This window comes from Bos grunniens, chromosome 5, assembly GCF_055505025.1.
Source record: "Bos grunniens cultivar Pamir isolate PY7600 chromosome 5, Bosgru_T2T1.0, whole genome shotgun sequence".
NCBI lineage: Eukaryota > Metazoa > Chordata > Mammalia > Artiodactyla > Bovidae > Bos > Bos grunniens.
In genome coordinates, this window is record NC_141169.1 from 68,966,815 (window position 1) to 68,973,926 (window position 7,112).

At 49.4% G+C, this 7,112-nt stretch overlaps 1 long non-coding RNA gene across 1 annotated transcript; it reads right to left on the reverse strand.

Moving 5' to 3' along the window:
• Positions 1-6,723, reverse strand: LOC147372354 (uncharacterized). Its single transcript, XR_015164016.1, has 3 exons — positions 6,087-6,723; positions 5,564-5,616; positions 1-1,178 (listed from the first exon to the last, which is right to left on the reverse strand). It is a non-coding gene; the product is annotated as an uncharacterized LOC147372354 (long non-coding RNA).
• Positions 6,724-7,112: the final 389 nt, after the last annotated feature.

Here is a 7,112-nt window from a genome sequence, read left to right on the forward strand (position 1 = left end):
TAAAATACATTAATATTTTATTCGTTATGATGAAGGGCTGCAGGGCAGGCCAGTGCCATGCTGGGAACAGGGAGTTTGAGCTATTGCTCCATTTTGGCACCTTCCCTGCTCCTTTGTTCAGATACACTGGGGCCCAGGGGCACTCACACAGGCACGCTTGTGCTGCACGTCTACACCGAGGCCCCTCGTGCAGCAGGAGGAAGAATAGTGTCCACGTGACACATCCTTTCTGGAAGCAAACACATGTCAGGTGTGATCTAATGGAACCTCCATTCCTTGGGTATAACAATAGAAACAGAGAGACCCCAAGTGGTCTGACGTTCTGTGGGAAACAGGAGGCCCAGGTCCTACTGAGAGATGCCCTGTGTAGCTGGGAACCTTCTCGGTAGGTTCTGTGCCCTCTGCCTGGGCTCCCCTTCCTTCAGGAGAGAAGGGGTCCTGGGAAGGGGCTGCTCTTGAAGCTCAACGAAGCACCTTCCAGCCTTCCTCATGGGGGAAGGAGGAGGAGCAGGTGAAGACCCTGCCCCCACCCCCCGTCCTGCAGAGATCCCTGTGGACTTCCTGTGTGTGTCATCCCAACCCTGATGCACCTTTTGGTCACCTCTGTGTATTTGCTTGGGCTCCTCTCGTGGCTCAGTCAGTAAAGAATCTGCCTGCAGTGCGGGAGACCTGGGTTCGATCCCTGGGTTGGGAAGATCTCCTGGAGGAAGGCATGGCAACCCACTCCAGTATTCTTGCCTGGAGAATCCCCGTGGACTTTACCCTGCCAGGCTCCTCTGTCCATGGGGTTGCAAAGAATTGGACATGACTGAGCGACTAAGCACAGCGGAGCATACCTTAGAGTGGGCTTCCCTGGTGGCTTCCTGGTAAACACATTTATTTGAAAACAAAAACACATATGGCAAAATCATAAACGGGAACCCACCTCATTTGCCATAAATAGACAGCAACTTTTTAAATAAATACTTCACTTGAATATCCGAGCTCCCAGGAGGACAAGTGAAACTAGCCATCCTAATGCAGTCTCCTTTCCCTCTTTTCCTTGCTGGAAGGCTTGGATACTAGTTAAACCATCATTAGGCAGTCTCAGCATCTGCTTGAAAACCTCTTCTCTTGGGATCCTCCTTGTTATGTTCTTTTTTTTTGTTCTCATTGCATCCGAGACCAGTCAGTTCTCTCTGTGAATAAAACCAGCGAGAACACTTCTGTGTACATTTCAAAGCATACAGGGCACAGAGAATGCTGGCTGGGCTGAGGTGTGTTAATTCATCAACGGGTGGGGGGGAAACCTCTTGTCAATATTTGCAGAGAAGAGAAGTCTCCACAAAGTAGAAAGGCCACATTATGGAAATGGAATGTTTTGTGCAGAGAGAAGTTTTAGAATCAGAGAAGGTCAGTGCAGAGGCTCAGAGGGCGAAGTACTTGTACATAAGAATACGGCAAAGGCCAGTCTACTGACTGAGAAATAAAATGAGACTTTGTAACCTAGCCCTCCCCGTGGCCCCAGAGTCCCATGTGAGGAAACAACAGGCATTTCCCAGGGATGGTTTTGTGGAAAAATCTAGATGTTTATGCCAGAAGGAGCTCGGGGAGAACCACTGCCATGAATCACCACAGTGTCCTGTGTTCTGAAATGGATGGGCTGCTTTGTTCCTCTTCAGTCAAAAAGGATTTAAGGGAGGGTGGCTGAACCAATAGCTTCTATTTTTTAAAATGAAGTTTAAAAATATTTATTTGTTTGCTTGTTTGGCTGTGCTGGGTCTTAGTGTTACACACGGGATTTTTAGTTGAGGCGTGCAAGCTCTTAGTGGCAGCTTGTGGAACCTAGTTCCCTGACCAGGGATCAAACCTGGGCCCCCTGCTTTGGGAGTGTGGAGTCTGAGCCACTGGGACCACCAGGGAAGTCCCAATAGCTTCTTAAATTTTGGACAAGCTGTGTTCAAATCCTAGCTTACCGTTTGCTGTGTGACTTTGGGCTTGTCATTTAACCTCTCTGGGCCTCAATCACCTCAGCTGTGAAACGAGGTGGAAACATCAGTACCTCCCTCATGTGGCTGTTTCGAGGACTAGATCAGTTAACCTGTCGGTAGGGTACTAACAGGGCTTCCCTGGTGGCTCAGACAGTAAAGCATCTGTCTGCAGTGTGGGAGGCCTGGGTTCAATCCCTGGGTTGGGAAGATCCCCTGGAGAAGGAAATGGCAACCCACTCAGGTATTCTTGCCTGGAAAATCCCATGGACGGAGGAGCCTGGTAGGCTATTGTCCATGGAGTCACAAAGAGTTGGACACGACTGAGCGACTTTAATTTTCTTTCAGGGTACTGACAGGGGCTTCCCAGATAGCTCTACTGGTAAAGAATCTACCTGCCAATGCAGGAGATACAAGAGATGTGGGTTCAATCCTTGGGTCAGGAAGATCCCTTGAAGAAGGAAATGGCACCCCATTCTGGTATCCTTGCCTGGAATAAATTGCATAGACAGAGGAGCCTGGTGGGCTATGGTCCACAGGGTCTCATAGAGTTGCACGCAACTGACTGCACACAGAGAGGGTACTGGCAACAGAGCTGGCCTTAGAAAGTACTCCATTGATGATGTTGTTCAGTCTGTCAGTCATGACTGACTCTGCAGCCCCATGAACCCCATGAACTGCAGGACGCCAGGCTTCCCTGTTCTTCACCATCTCTAGGAGTTTGCTCAAACTCATGTCCATTTGCAATGATGCCATCTGACTAGCTCATCCTCTGTCTCCCCCTTCTTCTGTACTCAATCTTTCCCAGCATCAGGGGCTTTTCTGATGAGTCGGGTCTTCACATCAGGTGGCCGTTGGCGTTAGTGATCATTATTGTTCATGAACCATCGGCAGGCTCAGATCTGGCTGTCAGGAGACACTGGCCTTTTCCCAGCCATGCTCGAGAATGTCTTGTGTGATCAGTCAAATGAAACATTTTCTCTTTGGTAACCGGAGCAGTGATTTTGCAAGCAATTGTGCATCCTCAAGAAGGAGGGCATGAGAGACGGGGGTGACCATGTGCTGATACATGGCGTAGCACAGGGGCTAGGAATTCGCACTTTGCCATCAGACACGTTGTGGTTTGAACTTGGTCACTGCTACTCACCAGGGCAATCCTGGAGAAGTTATCTACACTCAAGTGTAAAGGAAAGTTGGTAAATGCTCCTGGCTCAGAGGGCTGCTCAGAGACTCAACAGGACAATGATGAAGAAAAGTTCTTGGTACACGGTAAAGCTTGAGTTAAGTGAATTTGCTGCTGCTGCTGCTGCTAAGTCGCTTCAGTTGTGTCCGACTCTGTGCGACCCCATAGACGGCAGCCCACCAGTCTTCCCCATCCCTGGGATTCTCCAAGCAAGAACACCGGAGTGAATTTAGTGATGATAATTCAGTCAAAAGCAGCCCACGGCTGAGGAATTTGCCTCCTGATTATTGGCCCTGTAATCCGTCATCCCACCAAACAGCAGACTCAGACCAACTGCAGGGTCAGTATTTTACTCCGATCCTGACTTTGGGTGACATCCTGCCATTTTCCCACCCTAACCACTTCCAGTCACCCCTCAGCCTGCTGACAGGGTCCCAGAGCCTTGGAGAGCCAGTCCCAGTGGCCAGGCTTTGAGAGGAGCTGGGTGTCAGGAGCAGGTCTTGGGTGGAGATGGGGGCTGTAAGCAGGAGACTGGACCACCTCCCCGCTGCCGCTGGAACCCTGATTCCTGTTTCCATGCCGCATGGGGGTGGGCAAGGGCCCCAGCTGCAGCTGCAGCCTTCCCTCTGTTAGGAGAGGAGTGAGTTGCCCGACCCGGGGGCTGGAGAGAGGCGCTGAGCACGCTCAGCACGTCCTTTCCCCTTTGAGAGCACCCTGTCCCAGGAAGAATACTTCCTGCCCACACTGTAGCCCACTCCCAGCGGTTTAGAGAGGTGGGCCCCTGGTGGGAGTGGTGGCGGGGAGAGGCCTGCAGAGGCCCAGACCCACCCTGTGACGGGCTGCAAGTTCATGCCCCAGTGGCCTCTCAGGAGCCTTGCACGTGGTCCCTGATCTCCTACCCCATGGCTCCTGTAGGGATGAGCCGCTGTGCATGGAATATTACTCAGACAGAAAAAGGAACACAAATCAGAAAATTATTACAGAATAGACTGTTCGGCCTTTGGGACAGAGACTGTATCTGTTTTGTTCACTTACCCCCTGGGCCTAATGTAATAGGTATCCAATAAACCTATATTGAATAAATAACAGAAAAGTATGTAGCTGGTCTGTGAATATACCACCTGTACAAAGATGTTTGTTGCAGCATTATTTATCAATGTAATAGTGAAAAATGATTTTTTATAGTCTGGTGAGAAGTTTGTGGTATTGAATATGATGCTGCTGCTAAGTCGCTTCAGTCGTGTCCGACTGTGTGACCCCATAGACGGCAGCCCACCAGCCTCTGCCATCCCTGGGATTCTCCAGGCAAGAACACTGGAGTGGGTTGCCATTTCCTTCTCCAATGCATGAAAGTGAAAAATGAAAGTGAAGTCGCTCAGTCGTGTCCTACTCTTAGCGACCCCATGGACTGCAGCCCACCAGGCTCCTCCATCCATGGGATTTTCCAGGCAAGAGTACTGGAGTGGGGTGCCATTGCCTTCTCCAGAATATGATGAAATGGATGCTATTATTAGAATCAAGGTGAGGACTATAAAAAACCATTAGAAACTTATGGAATATAAAGGAAAAGGGTATAAATGAAATCTAATAATACTGTGATTAAAACAATATAAACATGGAAATTTGTATGGATTAAGACTGGAAGCCATGCTTAGAAATAAAGCTATTATTGTGTAAACTCAGTGGGCTTATGAGCAATGAAGAAACTCATTTGATAAAGTTTTATAGTGGATTCTAGAATATTTTCTGAAAATCTTTTAAAGAAATCCTGGCAGTACTTTCTAAACAGATGAGCCAGTTGTTTGCTGTTTTCCAGGGTCTGTTTGGTGAGCTGTGAAAGGTCCCTTTGGACGGGGGGGCTTCTGAAAATTTCCATCTCTGCACGTCCTGGTGCAGAGCAGTTAGGACCTGACAAAGTTATTCTTGGCAAATGTGATCTGTCTGAGTTCTCAGCACAAAGAGCCTCCAGCAGCTGAGGTGCTAGAATCTGTGCTGGTAAAACCTGGTCCAGAGTGGGGATCTAACAGAGGGCTTTTCAGGCTTTTATTTCCAAGTCTGTTCCTTCTCCTCTTCCTCTTCTCTCTTTTCGATTTTGGTAAACAACCCAGGGGTGTATCCTGCACTCTTCCAGGTCCATGTGGTTGGAACACGGGGAAGGATGGCTTCTCCCGATTCCTCCCCTACCCTGCTCTGTCCCAGCCCAGCCCAGACCTGTGCCCTGCCCCCACCCCAGCCACGGGGCTGCCCTCATCCGCCCCTCCCACCCTGGCACCCGCCTGTGGTCTCCCAGAGGACCCCAGCCCTCTGCGCCTGCTCTCACACCTCCTCCCGGTGGGCCACCCGTGTCCTTAATGCCACAGCTCGATTCTGTGGGACCTGCTGGTGTCTTGCCCGAGCACTTGGGGAAACTTACTTCTGTAACTGCAGCTTCGCACTATCCTGGGCTTCGTTTGCAGCAACCGCACCCTGGGACACCAAAATAGGTCTCTGAGGAGGTCCAGGTGGGGCTGGCCTGGGCACTGCCCCACACAGCCAGGGCGCCAGGGCACAGAGGGCCCCAGCGTCACCAGGTCGGGCAGAAGCCAAGTGGGGCCACTGGGAGCAATTCTACCATGGCTCCTGGTGGGCCCTTCCTTCTCCCCAAATTTCTGGGCCTTCCACTTAGGTAAGTTAGAGTAGACTCCTGCAGGTCAGCTTTGGGGGCTGACAGACGAGAAGGAACTTAGTCTTTATCTGACCCCCTTTTATTTCCCAGTGCCGCCGTTTACTTGGGCAAGTTTGTATGTGTGATTTTTTTTTTTTTTTGGCTGCGTGGCATGTGGAGCTTTCCCAACCAACCAGGTATCAAACCCATAACCCCTGCATCGGAAGCATGGAGTTTTGACCACTGGACCACCCGAGAAGTCTACCTGGGCAAGTTTAATAACTGCTCTCACCTATTCAGTGCCAGCTGGGTATATGCTGAGAGTTTTGTACGCTCCATTCTCTGCAGTCTTCTCCACAGCTCTGTACTCTTCAGAGATGAGGCCCAGAAAGGGCAAGCTACTGGCCCAGGGACACCCAGCTTGCAGTTGGTGAAGCCAGGATCCAAACACAGATGGATTTTCCTCCCAAGCTGCTGACTTCATCCTTACCCTGCCTTCCCTCCTTTTGTCCCGCTAAGCCAGTTTCCCTCACAAAGCAGCAAAAAGACTACAGACCATGGTTCTTTCTCCAAAAATCTGAGCTACAAAAATTCTGGCCTCTGAAAGTTGTTTTTTTCTTTTTTAAACATTACTTCTAGCTCCAAAACGTATCTAGTGGCAAAACCTGACCTGAGCTGCCACGAGGCTGTTTGTGGTCTTGAATTGTCTCACTGTCAATCTTCATGTGTTTTACTGAGGAAATCGTAATAAGTTGGATTGTGGGTCTGCCCTGGAATCTTCTGGAGGTACAAGATGGTGCATAGAATATACACTGTGGTGTTTCTCTAGAATCCAGAAAATTCTGAATTCTGAAGTACATCTGGTCCCAAGGGATTCAGATAAGCCCCATGAATCTGTATTAAACTGCCCACTAACCTCACAGGGGCCCGGTGCTCACCCACCCCCTGCAGGAACTCGTCAGATGTAGGCAATTTGGTCATAAAGGTCAAAAGTTGATGCTCTTTGACTCAGCAATTCCTCTTCTAGGAATTTCTTCTGAGGATTTAGGAATAAGGATATTCATCCCAGCAAAAATCTAGGGACAGCCTACACATCCCAAACTAGAGAAACAGTTAAAATAAGAGCTGGTACACTCATACAGGGGAACGTGATGTAACCATTAAAACTACTTCTTGCCTTATAAATTTAGTACTGTGGAAAAATACTAAGTGGCCAGGGTGTGGGGAACCCAAATTACAAAATGGTCCGTACTATATGGTCCCATTTTTGTGAAAGGGGGCGAGAAAACGACAAGAAAGAACAGTGTCAGTGCATTTG